Source organism: Hypanus sabinus, chromosome 15 (assembly GCF_030144855.1).
Source record: "Hypanus sabinus isolate sHypSab1 chromosome 15, sHypSab1.hap1, whole genome shotgun sequence".
NCBI classification, from domain to species: Eukaryota; Metazoa; Chordata; class Chondrichthyes; order Myliobatiformes; family Dasyatidae; genus Hypanus; species Hypanus sabinus.
Genome location: NC_082720.1, coordinates 14,888,971 through 14,905,171, shown reverse-complemented (window position 1 = coordinate 14,905,171; position 16,201 = coordinate 14,888,971). Strand labels below are relative to the sequence as shown.

Sequence of the window (16,201 nt, the reverse complement as noted above, 5' to 3'; positions counted from 1 at the left end):
CCCGTCACGTGGGGTTTACCGGACGGCAGACCCTCACCCCCCGTCACGTGGGGTTTACCGGACGGCAGACCCTCCCCCCCCCGTCACGTGGGGTTTACCGGACGGCAGACCCTCCCCCCCGTCACGTGGGGTTTACCGGACGGCAGACCCTCCCCCCCCGTCACGTGGGGTTTACCGGACGGCAGACCCTCCCCCCCCGTCACGTGGGGTTTACCGGACGGCAGACCCTCCCCCCCGTCACGTGGGGTTTACCGGACGGCAGACCCTCCCCCCCCGTCACGTGGGGTTTACCGGACGGCAGACCCTCCCCCCCCCCGTCACGTGGGGTTTACCGGACGGCAGACCCTCCCCCCCGTCACCGGACTCTCTAACGGTCTCTGTCCCTCCACGTGAAGGCTTCGACGATAATGGCGCACGTACAGGACCTTGCTGTCGTCCACCCGCAGGTTCGGTGACGACGTGGCCGAGGGCCGGGCAGTGGGTCTCCCTCTCCCGTAAGCTGTCCACCCGCAACCGGTCCCCACTCTCCCGTGTCCACACCGACCTCTCCCCACCCGCAACCGGTCCCCACTCTCCCGTGTCCACACCGACCTCTCCCCACCCGCAACCGGTCCCCACTCTCCCGTAAGCTGTCCACACCGACCTCTCCCCACCCGCAACCAGTCCCCACTCTCCCGTGTCCACACCGACCTCTCCCCACCCGCAACCAGTCCCCACTCTCCCGTGTCCACAACGACCTCTCCCCACCCGCAACCGGTCCCCACTCTCCCGTAAGCTGTCCACACCGACCTCTCCCCACCCGCAACCAGTCCCCACTCTCCCGTAAGCTGTCCACAACGACCTCTCCCCACCCGCAACCGGTCCCCACTCTCCCGTAAGCTGTCCACACCGACCTCTCCCCACCCCACCCGCAACCGGTCCCCACTCTCCCGTGTCCACACCGACCTCTCCCCACCCGCAACCAGTCCCCACTCTCCCGTGTCCACACCGTCCTCTCCCCACCCGCAACCAGTCCCCACTCTCCCGTAAGCCGTCTACACCGACCTCTCCCCACCCGCAACCGGTCCCCACTCTCCCGTGTCCACACCGACCTCTCCCCACCCGCAACCGGTCCCCACTCTCCCGTGTCCACACCGACCTCTCCCCACCCGCAACCGGTCCCCACTCTCCCGTGTCCACACCGACCTCTCCCCACCCGCAACCGGTCCCCACTCTCCCGTGTCCACACCGACCTCTCCCCACCCGCAACCGGTCCCCACTCTCCCGTGTCCACACCGACCTCTCCCCACCCGCAACCGGTCCCCACTCTCCCGTGTCCACACCGACCTCTCCCCACCCGCAACCGGTCCCCACTCTCCCGTGTCCACACCGACCTCTCCCCACCCGCAACCGGTCCCCACTCTCCCGTGTCCACACCGACCTCTCCCCACCCGCAACCGGTCCCCACTCTCCCGTGTCCACACCGACCTCTCCCCACCCGCAACCGGTCCCCACTCTCCCGTGTCCACACCGACCTCTCCCCACCCGCAACCGGTCCCCACTCTCCCGTGTCCACACCGACCTCTCCCCACCCGCAACCGGTCCCCACTCTCCCGTGTCCACACCGACCTCTCCCCACCCGCAACCGGTCCCCACTCTCCCGTGTCCACACCGACCTCTCCCCACCCCACCCGCAACCGGTCCCCACTCTCCCGTGTCCACACCGACCTCTCCCCACCCGCAACCGGTCCCCACTCTCCCGTGTCCACACCGACCTCTCCCCACCCCACCCGCAACCGGTCCCCACTCTCCCGTGTCCACACCGACCTCTCCCCACCCGCAACCGGTCCCCACTCTCCCGTGTCCACACCGACCTCTCCCCACCCCACCCGCAACCGGTCCCCACTCTCCCGTGTCCACACCGACCTCTCCCCACCCGCAACCGGTCCCCACTCTCCCGTGTCCACACCGACCTCTCCCCACCCGCAACCGGTCCCCACTCTCCCGTGTCCACACCGACCTCTCCCCACCCCACCCGCAACCGGTCCCCCCTCTCCCGTGTCCACACCGACCTCTCCCCACCCCACCCGCAACCGGTCCCCACTCTCCCGTGTCCACACCGACCTCTCCCCACCCGCAACCGGTCCCCACTCTCCCGTAAGCTGTCCACACCGACCTCTCCCCACCCGCAACCGGTCCCCACTCTCCCGTGTCCACACCGACCTCTCCCCACCCCACCCGCAACCGGTCCCCACTCTCCCGTGTCCACACCGACCTCTCCCCACCCGCAACCGGTGCCCACTCTCCAGTGTCCACACCGACCTCTCCCCACCCGCAACCAGTCCCCACTCTCCCGTAAGCTGTCCACACCGACCTCTCCCCACCCGCAACCGGTCCCCACTCTCCCGTGTCCACACCGACCTCTCCCCACCCGCAACCGGTCCCCACTCTCCCGTGTCCACACCGACCTCTCCCCACCCGCAACCGGTCCCCACTCTCCCGTGTCCACACCGACCTCTCCCCACCCGCAACCGGTCCCCACTCTCCCGTGTCCACACCGACCTCTCCCCACCCGCAACCGGTCCCCACTCTCCCGTGTCCACACCGACCTCTCCCCACCCGCAACCGGTCCCCACTCTCCCTTGTCCTCACCGACCTCTCCCCACCCGCAACCGGTCCCCACTCTCCCGTAAGCTGTCCACACCGACCTCTCCCCACCCGCAACCGGTCCCCACTCTCCCGTAAGCTGTCCACACCGACCTCTCCCCACCCGCAACCAGTCCCCACTCTCCCGTGTCCACACCAACCTCTCCCCACCCGCAACCAGTCCCCACTCTCCCGTGTCCACACCGACCTCTCCCCACCCGCAACCAGTCCCCACTCTCCCGTGTCCACACCGTCCTCTCCCCACCCGCAACCGGTCCCCACTCTCCCGTAAGCTGTCCACACCGACCTCTCCCCACCCGCAACCAGTCCCCACTCTCCCGTAAGCCGTCCACAACGACCTCTCCCCACCCGCAACCAGTCCCCACTCTCCCGTAAGCTGTCCACAACGACCTCTCCCCACCCGCAACCAGTCCCCACTCTCCCGTAAGCTGTCCACACCGACCTCTCCCCACCCGCAACCGGTCCCCACTCTCCCGTGTCCACACCGACCTCTGCCCACCCGCAACCAGTCCCCACTCTCCCGTGTCCACACCGACCTCTCCCCACCCGCAACCGGTCCCCACTCTCCCGTGTCCACACCGACCTCTCCCCACCCGCAACCAGTCCCCACTCTCCCGTGTCCACACCGACCTCTCCCCACCCGCAACCGGTCCCCACTCTCCCGTGTCCAAACCGACCTCTCCCCACCCGCAACCGGTCCACACTCTCCCGTGTCCAAACCGACCTCTCCCCACCCGCAACCAGTCCCCACTCTCCCGTAAGCTGTCCACACCGACCTCTCCCCACCCGCAACCAGTCCCCACTCTCCCGTGTCCACACCGACCTCTCCCCACCCGCAACCGGTCCCCACTCTCCCGTGTCCACACCGACCTCTCCGCACCCGCAACCGGTCCCCACTCTCCCGTGTCCAAACCGACCTCTCCCCACCCGCAACCAGTCCCCACTCTCCCGTGTCCACACCGACCTCTCCCCACCCGCAACCGGTCCCCACTCTCCCGTAAGCTGTCCACACCGACCTCACACCACCCACAACCAGTCCCCACTCTCCCGTAAGCTGTCCACACCGACCTCTCCCCACCCGCAACCGGTCCCCACTCTCCCGTGTCCACACCGACCTCTCCCCACCCGCAACCAGTCCCCACTCTCCCGTGTCCACACCAACCTCTCCCCACCCGCAACCAGTCCCCACTCTCCCATGTCCACACCGACCTCTCCCCACCCGCAACCAGTCCCCACTCTCCCGTGTCCACACCGACCTCTCCCCACCCCACCCGCAACCGGTCCCCACTCTCCCGTGTCCACACCGACCTCTCCCCACCCCACCCGCAACCGGTCCCCACTCTCCCGTGTCCACACCGACCTCTGCCCACCCGCAACCGGTCCCCACTCTCCCGTGTCCACACCGACCTCTCCCCACCCGCAACCGGTCCCCACTCTCCCGTGTCCACACCGACCTCTCCCCACCCGCAACCGGTCCCCACTCTCCCGTGTCCACACCGACCTCTCCCCACCCGCAACCGGTCCCCACTCTCCCTTGTCCTCACCGACCTCTCCCCACCCGCAACCGGTCCCCACTCTCCCGTAAGCTGTCCACACGACCTCTCCCCACCCGCAACCGGTCCCCACTCTCCCGTAAGCTGTCCACACCGACCTCTCCCCACCCGCAACCGGTCCCCACTCTCCCGTGTCCACACCGACCTCTCCCCACCCGCAACCAGTCCCCACTCTCCCGTGTCCACACCAACCTCTCCCCACCCGCAACCAGTCCCCACTCTCCCGTGTCCACACCGACCTCTCCCCACCCGCAACCAGTCCCCACTCTCCCGTGTCCACACCGTCCTCTCCCCACCCGCAACCGGTCCCCACTCTCCCGTAAGCTGTCCACACCGACCTCTCCCCACCCGCAACCAGTCCCCACTCTCCCGTAAGCCGTCCACAACGACCTCTCCCCACCCGCAACCAGTCCCCACTCTCCCGTAAGCTGTCCACAACGACCTCTCCCCACCCGCAACCAGTCCCCACTCTCCCGTAAGCTGTCCACACCGACCTCTCCCCACCCGCAACCGGTCCCCACTCTCCCGTGTCCACACCGACCTCTGCCCACCCGCAACCAGTCCCCACTCTCCCGTGTCCACACCGACCTCTCCCCACCCGCAACCGGTCCCCACTCTCCCGTGTCCACACCGACCTCTCCCCACCCGCAACCGGTCCCCACTCTCCCGTGTCCACACCGACCTCTCCCCACCCGCAACCAATCCCCACTCTCCCGTGTCCACACCGACCTCTCCCCACCCGCAACCGGTCCCCACTCTCCCGTGTCCAAACCGACCTCTCCCCACCCGCAACCAGTCCCCCCTCTCCCGTGTCCACACCGACCTCTCCCCACCCGCAACCGGTCCCCACTCTCCCGTGTCCACACCGACCTCTCCCCACCCGCAACCAGTCCCCACTCTCCCGTGTCCACACCGACCTCTCCCCACCCGCAACCGGTCCCCACTCTCCCGTGTCCAAACCGACCTCTCCCCACCCGCAACCGGTCCACACTCTCCCGTGTCCAAACCGACCTCTCCCCACCCGCAACCAGTCCCCACTCTCCCGTAAGCTGTCCACACCGACCTCTCCCCACCCGCAACCAGTCCCCACTCTCCCGTGTCCACACCGACCTCTCCGCACCCGCAACCGGTCCCCACTCTCCCGTGTCCAAACCGACCTCTCCCCACCCGCAACCAGTCCCCACTCTCCCGTGTCCACACCGACCTCTCCCCACCCGCAACTGGTCCCCACTCTCCCGTAAGCTGTCCACACCGACCTCACCCCACCCACAACCAGTCCCCACTCTCCCGTAAGCTGTCCACACCGACCTCTCCCCACCCGCAACCGGTCCCCACTCTCCCGTGTCCACACCGACCTCTCCCCACCCGCAACCAGTCCCCACTCTCCCGTGTCCACACCAACCTCTCCCCACCCGCAACCAGTCCCCACTCTCCCATGTCCACACCGACCTCTCCCCACCCGCAACCAGTCCCCACTCTCCCGTGTCCACACCGTCCTCTCCCCACCCGCAACCGGTCCCCACTCTCCCGTGTCCACACCGACCTCTCCCCACCCGCAACCAGTCCCCACTCTCCCGTAAGCCGTCCACAACGACCTCTCCCCACCCGCAACCAGTCCCCACTCTCCCGTAAGCTGTCCACACCGACCTCTCCCCACCCGCAACCAGTCCCCACTCTCCCGTAAGCTGTCCACACCGACCTCTCCCCACCCGCAACCGGTCCCCACTCTCCCGTGTCCACACCGACCTCTGCCCACCCGCAACCAGTCCCCACTCTCCCGTGTCCACACCGACCTCTCCCCACCCGCAACCAGTCCCCACTCTCCCGTGTCCACACCGACCTCTCCCCACCCGCAACCGGTCCCCAGTCTTCCGTGTCCACACCGACCTCTCCCCACCCGCAACCGGTCCCCACTCTCCCGTGTCCACACCGACCTCTCCCCACCCGCAACCGGTCCCCACTCTCCCGTAAGCTGTCCACACCGACCTCTCCCCACCCGCAACCGGTCCCCACTCTCCCGTGTCCACAATGACCTCTCCCCTCCCGCAACCAGTCCCCACTCTCCCGTGTCCTCACCGACCTCCCCACCCGCAACCAGTCCCCGCTCTCCCGTGTCCACACCGACCTCTCCCCACCCACAACCGGTCCCCACTCTCCCGTAAGCCGTCCACACCGACCTCTCCCCACCCGCAACCGGTCCCCACTCTCCCGTAAGCCGTCCACACCGACCTCTCCCCACCCGCAAACAGTCCCCACTCTCCCGTAAGCTGTCCACACCGACCTCTCCCCACCCGCAACCAGTCCCCACTCTCCCGTAAGCTGTCCACACCGACCTCTCCCCACCCGCAACCAGTCCCCACTCTCCCGTAAGCTGTCCACACCGACCTCTCCCCACCCGCAACCAGTCCCCACTCTCCCGTAAGCTGTCCACAACGACCTCTCCCCACCCGCAACCAGTCCCCACTCTCCCGTAAGCTGTCCACACCGACCTCTCCCCACCCGCAACCAGTCCCCACTCTCCCGTAAGCTGTCCACAACGACCTCTCCACACTCGCAACCAGTCCCCACTCTACCGTAAGCTGTCCACACCGACCTCTCCCCACCCGCAATCTGTCCCCACTCTCCCGTAAGCTCTCCACACCGACCTCTCCCCACCCGCAATCTGGCCTCACCAGTCCCCACTCTCCCGTAAGCTGTCCACACCGACCTCTCCCCACCCGCAACCAGTCCCCACTCTCCCGTGTCCACACCGACCTCTCCCCACCCGCAACCAGTCCCCACTCTCCCGTAAGCTGTCCACACCGACCTCTCCCCACCCGCAACCAGTCCCCACTCTCCCGTAAGCTATCCACACCGACCTCTCCCCGCCCGCAACCAGTCCCCACTCTCCCGTAAGCTGTCCACACCGACCTCTCCCCACCCACAACCAGTCCCCACTCTCCCGTAAGCTGTCCACACCGACCTCTCCCCACTCGCAACCTGGCTTCACCAGTCCCCACACCTCTCGGGCCCGAAACGGCGGTGTTGATGCTGCGTGACCTGCTGAATTCCTCCAGCATCTGCACGTTGCTCTACACTGCTGGTGTGTAGAGAGTAAAAAAGGAGATTGTTTTGTGTTATTTGAAAATAGGAATGCTGGCAATCTAAAATACAAATTGACAGTTTTGGAAGTACATAGGAGGTCAGGCAGCATCTATGGAGAGAACAACAGTCATTGTGGGTCAGTCATCAGAACTGCTGACTGCTGAGCCTCTCCAGTGTTTAATATATGCCTAGCATTCTTAAAATTTAAATGCTTCTAACAGTAAAGATAGCTGTAATTACTTATCATTATTAATTGCAGTCTGGAATCATTAGTTACAGCCTAGGAAGTAAATTTTCACTGTATATTGTGTTGCAATGAAATCAGAAATATGATAGTGCCCAATTACACATGTAGAATGGAATTCTGAATAAAATAAAACTTCACGAACCTCCAGTACAGAAAGTGCATGCTACTCTGGTTACACATCTTTTCTGTGATTGGTAAATGGACTTTAAGGGGGGAAATATTTTGTGTTGAGGGTTTCACTATAAGATTGGAATTGTTTATTGTATGATGGAAATACCAGGTTGATATAGATGGTCAAAAATGTGTGCAGTTAAGATAAATAGTCATATTGGTTAATATGAAGACAATGTAATGAGGAAATATAAATTGTGATCATTGTGAAGTAAATAATCAGTGACACATATTAGATAATAGTGTTTTTCAATACACAAATTTCGGGAAAATTGTTTCTATCTTCAGTTAGTATTGCCTTACTGATCTTTTGATCTTCACTACGAACTACAGTTCACCTGCCACTGAAGTATACACAAAGTCACACAAAAATAAAACAATTTAACCAAAAAGAAAACTGCTCTGGATGCATTAGAAGGAAGAAGATGAAAGAAAGTATTCTGGTGGGGACTAGGAACAATAGTTAAATGTCAGCATGGTGCATGGAGATGTCCATCTTGGATTTTGACAAACCAGTATTACATCCAACCGATTCTTGCTCTGTGAAAAAGTATCAACAAGATTTTTCAGAGAACAATGAAATTCTTCAGAAATGAAATTTTCTTCAGTTTTGTTCAGTGTACTTGGGATCGATCAGTTTGGGCTCATCACTGCTTTAAATGAGGTAAGTTTTTATGCATTATTTAAAACTTTGTTAACAATCATTCCAATAATTCTATGTTTTTTTTTTGTAGATAACAGAAGCGATACCATGTACCCATGAAGATCTCATAAAAATGCTTGAAGATACACGTATTGAATTGGAAGAAAAGTTAAATGAATTGGAAATGTTATCAGGTGCAGCCTGTTACTGCCTATGATGAGATATTATTGTATTTTGCTGAAAATTGGGCAGCTTCATCAGCAGGTGTGAGAAATTTCTAGAGTGGAGTTCTGGTCATATTGGAGTGAGAGATCCAAGGAATCCTAGATTTAAAAAGCCAAGTTGTGGCATCAGTGAGTGGTGTTTGCAGATTAGATTGAGAAAGTAGTATCTATTAAAATAATTTTGAAATCGAGTGATATTGTGAATATAGGTCTAGGATTTTGAATAATGGGAGCCAATCTAACAGTCAGTGGTCATTACTTCTATTCAAGAAAATGAAGATTGAAAGCAATATTGTCAGCCTCCAACTTGATGGCATGAATATCGATTTCTCCATCCAGTAAAAAAAATCCCCCCTCCCCTCATATTCTGTCCTCCACTCTGACTACTTATCTCTTCTCACCTGCTTATCACTTCCCCTGTCCCCCTTTCTTTTATTGTCCACTCTCCTTTCCTAATAGTTTCTGTCCTCTCCAGCCCTTTACCTTTCCAACCACCTGGTTTTCCTTATCACATTCTAGCTATCCTCCTTCCCCTCCCCCCATCTTTTGTTGTCTAGTGTCTTCCCCTTTACAGTACTGAAGAAGGGACTCGACCTAAAACATGGACTATTTATTGATTTCCATAGATGCTGCCTTATTTCCTCCAGCATTTGTGTGTGTTACTATCACCATAATTTAACATTTGAAAGCCAATATTTCAGCTTTGAAGTTGCAGTAGTGGAAGCCTAGAAGTCCAATAAAATATAACAGTATCAAAAAATACTGTATTCTAAGCATTCCATAACACAGTTGCACACATATCTAATATATAAAATCATTTTTGTTGATTGGAGTTAAAGTTTATCTGTTGAGGGTTCTTTTTTTATGACCTTCTAATTAATTTGTTTTACTAACATTTTCTAGTGCAAGCAACTTGTATGACCTATGAAACGATTACGATGCGTACAGACCCCTCGGTTGTGGAATTAATGATGCGATTGAATGACGTGTATCTCAGCTGCAAAGAGTTCATACAAAAGGACTATAAACAATTTTAAACAAGACAAAAGAAGATTGGAATAAATATATAAGTTTACATGATCAGTAATTTTTTTGATTCATTGGCATGAAAAATGTTTGCTGTGTGTGGTAAAACAACTTAAAAGTATTAGATCAGCTTGCATGTTGCATAAAACCCACAGTATTTAGTTAGTTGGAGATACACTGTGGAATAGGCCTTTCTGGCCCTTTGTTTAATTTAATTGTTGCCAGTGAAATTAAAAGTTCTTCCATCAAGTGTCATTTTGCAGCACTTCCCAAGGTACATTTCTATTCCAGTATGTCATTTACTTGTTCTGAATTTTTTGTATTAATATACTTCATGTTGCATGTGTTTTGATAAGAAATAGCAACTTTTTTGTATATTTTGTCTGTAATTTTACCTTTACTATTAAAAGCCTGGTTTTGTTTATATTTATGTATTAGCTTTTTTGAAAATAACTTTAGAAAATTGAAAAGTATATTTAAAAATAACAAGCAGAGCCTTAAATTACATGAGCATGAAAATTATTACCATCATAATATTTTGCTGCTTTTAGCATCTTTAAATGGACATAAATGCACAGCACAGCACAGACCCTTCAGTTTATGATGTTTTCTCAACCTTTGTAAACCTACTCCAAAATCAATCTAACCTTTCCCTCCTACACAGCCTTATAACCCATCACCTTTCTTACAACTGTATGCCTTTCTAAGAGTCTTTAAATGTTTTGAATGGTGGTGCATATTGGTAGCTTGGTTTGAGGCAATTGATATCGCAGTGTTCTATTGCCTGCGCCAGAACCTTCACAGTGTCCCTGTTGAAGTGGTGTCCTCAGTCTTCAGGTACCGAAATCAGCGATAGTAGGTCATGTCTCCATACCACCATTCATGTTCCCATTGAGTTTATGTCCTGTCTGGCCAATGTATTTCTTGTTGCAGTCTCCACAGGTGATCCTGTGCACCATATTGCTTTTGTCAGTTGTCTTTACTGGTACTTTGGTTCTTGAGACAAGCTTCCTTAAAGTCACCATTGGCTTGTGAGCGATCGTCATGCTGTGAGGTTTGAACAGTCAAGCTGTCATTTCTGAGATATTCTTGATGTAGGGTAAGGTGGGTTTCAATGCACATTGAGTAAGGTCTGCATGGCTTTCTCTTCTTGGTAAGCATCTCCTGATGAAATTCTGTGGGTAACTGTTGTTCTGGAGCACTTATCTTCCCTGGCCTGAAGTTCGGTGGTGCTACAGTATGTTTGGATTCTCTTATTTGCCGAGGTTGTTATGCAATAGCTGGAAAAGATAGTCCTCAAACCTGAACTCTGGGTACGATACAAATATGATACCCTTGTCGTACTCAAACAAAATGAAATAGAAGATACTTTTAACTGAATCAAATCATATTCAGTGACATCAAGTTTACAATTGAAAGGGGATGTAGCATTCCTGGATGTACTTGTGAGAAAGACGTCACATTAGAGACATGTCTACTGGAGGGGTATACACACGGACAAGTATTGAACTACCACAGCAACCAGCCAGGCTGCAACAAGAAAAGCTGCAATTGCACCTTTTTTAAGAGAGCACAAGTACACTGCTGCACCACTAAACTTCAGGTCAGGGAAGAGAAGCACTTTTTGAAAGTGCTCCAGAACAATGGTTACCCACAGAATTCATCAGGAGATGCTTACTAAAGAGAGAAAATCATGCAGACCATACACAATATGTATTGAAATGCACAACCTTGCCCTACATCAAGAATATCTCAGAAATAAGAGCTCAACTGCTTGAACCTCACAGCATCACAATTATGCACAAGCCGATGGTGACTTTAAGGACGCTTGTATCAAGAACCAAGGTACCAATAAAGACAACCGACACAAGCATGTAATGTACAGGATCACTGTGGTGACTGCAACAAGAACTACATTGGCCAGATAGGACATAAGCTCTCAACTTCTTTATGGGACACAACCTGACAGTACAGAAGCATGATCCACTGTTGCTGAACTCAGTACATGAAGGCGAAGAAGGACACCAGTTTAACTGTGACATCGAGGAGTTTCTGGCGCAGGCGCAAGTATTTTTTAAAGTGTGGTTCTGTTTTGACAACTCCTTAAACGAACATATCAAAATAGACACCATCTACAAACCCCTAAGACCTAAAGAAACATGAGCCAATAGAATTCAAAGGTTAACTGAAAGGGAGCCATCAGGACAGAGTCAAGCAAACAGGAGCATATATCAATGTGAGCACTCCCAGAGAGGAACATCAACAACTAGGCACTGAGGATGTCACCTCCACTGGTTTGAAACATCTGCCAGCAAATTGCTAAGCTCGGCAAACACCACAATATTAAAAATCTTAAATGTCACTATTGTATCAGCCTCTACCACCAATCCCGGCAGTGTGTCCCACATTAGCGCATCTTAAGCACACCTGCTCTGGTGTTGACCGTTAAAGAAAGGTGCTGGCTGTCCATTCTATCTATGCCTCTCATAATCTTGTTTCTGTCTATCAAGTCACCTCTCACCTTCTTGCTCCTAAGAGAAAAGCCCTTCGATCTTCCTTCATAAGGAATATCCTCTAATGCAAGCAGCCTCCTTATAAATTTCCTCTGCACGCTCTCTAAAGCTTCCAAATAGTGTCTACAATGAAGGTATCAGAACTAAACATAATACTCCAAGCATAGTCTGACTGGAGTTTATTGAGTTGTAACATAACCCAGTGGCTCTTGGAATTCAATCCCCTGACTAAAGAAGACAAATACATCATAGACTTAACTACCCTATCAACGTGCAGCAATTCTGAAGCATCTGTGGATTTAAACCCCATGATCCAACTGTTCCTCCATACTGTTAAGAAGTCAATGGTCAGAAGAGAATCAAAAATGATTCAAAGGCAACACGAGTGAATCTGCAGATGCTGGAAATAAATAAAAACACAAAATGCTGGCAGAACTCAGCAGGCCAGACAGCATCTATGGGAGGAGGTAGTGACAACGTTTCGGGCCGAAACCCTTCATCATGAGTGGTTACACTCTGACATGTCTGTCCATGGCCCTCCCGATGTGGCCATTTATACATTGGGGAGACTTGTCACAGACTGGGAGACCGTTTCGCTGAACACTGCTCAGTCCTCCAGCAGTGCAGGGATCTCCCTGTGGCCTCCCGATGTGGCCATTTATACATTGGGGAGACTCGTCACAGACTGGGAGACCGTTTCGCTGAACACCGGCGCTCAGTCCTCCAGCAGTGGCGGGATCTCCCTGTGGCAATACACTTCAATTCCACAGACCACTCCCACTCCGACATGTCTGTCCATGGCCTCCTCTACCGTTAAGATGAGGCCACACGCAGGTCGATGGAGCAATACCTTATCTCCCGCCTAGGTAGCCTCCTTCCTGCTGGCATGAACATCCAACTCACAGACCTCCGTTGATACCCCTGCCACCCCTTACCCCCATCCCTATCTATTATTTTAGTCTGGTTCTCTTTCTCTCTCTTTTCCCCCCTCACTTTAATCTCCCCCAGCCCTACCTTTCTTTCTCTTTTATTTCCCATAATTATCCTTCTTCCCCCTAGCCCATTTCCCTCCAGCCTATCCCTTCCCAGCTCTCTACTTCATCCCTCCCCCCACTTCTTATCCCCCCTCGACCATCCCATGTTACTTCACTCCTGATGAAGGGTTTCGGCCCAAAACGTTGTCACTACCTCCTCCCATAGATGTTGTCTGGCCTGCTGAGTTCTGCCAGCATTTTGTGTTTTTAAAAATGATTAATTACACTTTTACAGTATGCAGCCTCTTTTAGGAATCCTTGCATCTACACACTGGTTATCTGTGTTGCTCGCTTGTGATTCATGGTTTTCTTTGGTAAATCTATGATTAATTTACTCTGGAATGTTGTTGACTGTTCTCACGTGTTTCCCATGTTCCTGAAATGGCCGTGAGATCATTTCTGTGTGCATTTGCTGAAGATTAAGTTAGTTCTTGAACTGCATTTTGAGATGAATGTGCAACTAAATTCATAGATGTAGCATTGCCGTGTTTTCTGACTTGTACAGTAAGTAGAAGAGAAGATGCTTGATAATGGAATTAGAGACCTGATTAGAATCAAATTCATGAATTCCCTTTTCAGATTCATCTATTTTTTTCTCTTTAGCCCCTCGTGCTTGCTGTTTTTCATCATTTAGAATGCATTTGGCTTTATCCATTTTCAGTTCCAAAGTGAGTGACCTCACATTTGTCACAGATTTACCCATTTAATCCTTCCGTCTAAACTACTTGCAGTGCCACCTGCCTTTGAACAATATACGTCATCATCTAAGTCGTACTGTTTTGCAGATCCTTGCAGAATCTCTGGGGCTGCTCCCAGTCTGCTGTAAATCAGCAGATTCTCTAAGTAGATCAATAACTTGCCCTCAACTTCACCTAAAAGCCTTTCAAGAAGAAATTTTGAAAAGTTAGAATGGCCTGAATGAGTGAAACTAAACAATGTGCAAGAAGATCAATTCCACACAGACAAAGCAACCCACTTGATTGGCACCCAGATCTCTACCCTAAATGTTCATTCCTTCCTTCACTACTATATCATGGAAGCAATATGTATCATCAGCAAACTGCATTGCAGTTACTTACCAAGGCAATCCAACAGTATCTCCCATCCCAAGTCACCTAGAACAAAATGAGCAGTAGACAGAAAGGAAGGCTGCATTTATGTTCATTTACAAGTCACCTCATTACAAATACCTTTAACCCATTGGGTCCAATCAGAGAAGTTTCATCAGTCCTGTTCCTCATTCCTAATTTTTTTATATCCCTGCAATTTATTCTTTCATATACCCATGAAGTCTCCTTTAATTCCTTTTGCCACTTACGTACCAATGTTAAATGCTAGTGTACACAACTCGTTAAACTACCACTAACTCTTTAGGCTGTTGGAGGAAACAGGCAGCCTACTACATAGTCACAGAGAATAACTGGTCTGTGATGCCCTTACATCAGCGTCCAACTTCTTAGAGGGACAAGTGGTGTACAACCACACAAGATTCAGCAATATGCAAGCCATCATCAAAGATCGGAATCAAACTTGGTTCCCTGGAGCTCTCAGAAGTAGTGCTAAAGCTGCACCGGCATGTGAACTTGAAAAAAATCCTTCATTATTGGCAAATCTGAATCCTGGAATTTACAACCCAACAGTAGTGACACCAAGTCATAGAATCATACAGCACAGAAATAGCCCATTCGGCCCCCTAAGACCCAACTGCCGATGAAACACCCATCCCACACTAATCTCATTTTATTTTCCGCATGTTCCAAGCAACTCACCTAAATTGCTGCACTCGCTGTATACTAGGAGCAATTGATAGCAGTCAACTAATTTACAAACTTGCATGCTTTTTAATGTACAAACACCAGAAGATAATAATGGAGGTCAGGATTGAACTTATGTCATTGAAGCCTTGAGGCAGCAGTTCTGCTGTGTCACTGTGCTGCCCTTCATTAGGTTGAGTGCAATGGTTTATGAATACAGGTTACCACTTGCTTCTTACAGATAAATACTACACTTGCAATTAAACATTTTCTCATTAATAAAAAGAAAGATTGCCTTCTGAAAAACCATGTGAATATCATCTTTAAAAATTTAGAATAAGTGTGTTAAAACATTCAACAGATTTCGATATTATCTACCTCTTAACAATTCATTACAGGTTGTGATGAACTGAATATTCAATATATTCAATATTACAACAGCAAAGTGATTGCTTCTGGATCTTGTTATTTATTGTTTTAGTTCATAGATTTGCAATAGAGAGTGGAAAATCTTCTACTTACATAATATTAAAAATCTTTCTTTTTCACTAAAACTATTGATAGGTTAAATAGTTGACTGATTATTTTAGGTTATAACTTTATTTACTTCTTCAATTAGATGCAGAAGGAACCAGTGAATAATCATTGTGTGGTTGAACACCAAAATGTTGAAGAAACTATTAAACGCTTAGGAATAATGTCAGAAGAAATGGACCAAATATATGGTAACTGTAGTATATTTAATATAAAATCAATAAATATATTTTTATGTTTTCAATCAATGATCACTTAAATGACATTTCATGTTTTTTTAATCAATACTTCCAATCTTTCCACCTACAAACTCTTGACTCATTTAATCAGAATTATCCATTGATTGTCTGTTGGTTTCTATTATACAGCCCAGTCACCATCATTTATATATAATCCTAATTCATATATTTTCTAGGGTATTTAAGGTGGGAGAGCAACACAGTTAAGCACAATTTGGTCCTCGCCCTCTATATTTAACGTATATGGTAGAAAACTCCGTCTCATGAAATCTTCCTATATTTGCCATATTCAGAGAGAAATCGCAGTAATAAAATAGTGATATCCACAAATGATCTTGTACTGATCAGAATATAGGTGATACAGCCCTATCCATCATGGCTAAAGCCCTCCTCACCACTGAGCACATTTACAAGAGATGGGGGTCACAGGAAACCTGCATCCATCATTAGGGACCCTTACCATTTAGGCCATACTCTCCTCTTGCTGCTGCCCTTGGAAAAAGGTACTCAAGATGGAGCTGACTGATTTTACA

The 16,201-nt window shown here is 51.8% G+C and overlaps 1 pseudogene; it reads left to right on the top strand.

Annotated features, from left to right (window-relative positions):
- Positions 1-247: 247 nt before the first annotated feature.
- LOC132405124 (synaptonemal complex central element protein 3-like) lies at positions 248-10,018 on the top strand (annotated as a pseudogene).
- The last annotated feature ends 6,183 nt before the right edge of the window (positions 10,019-16,201 follow it).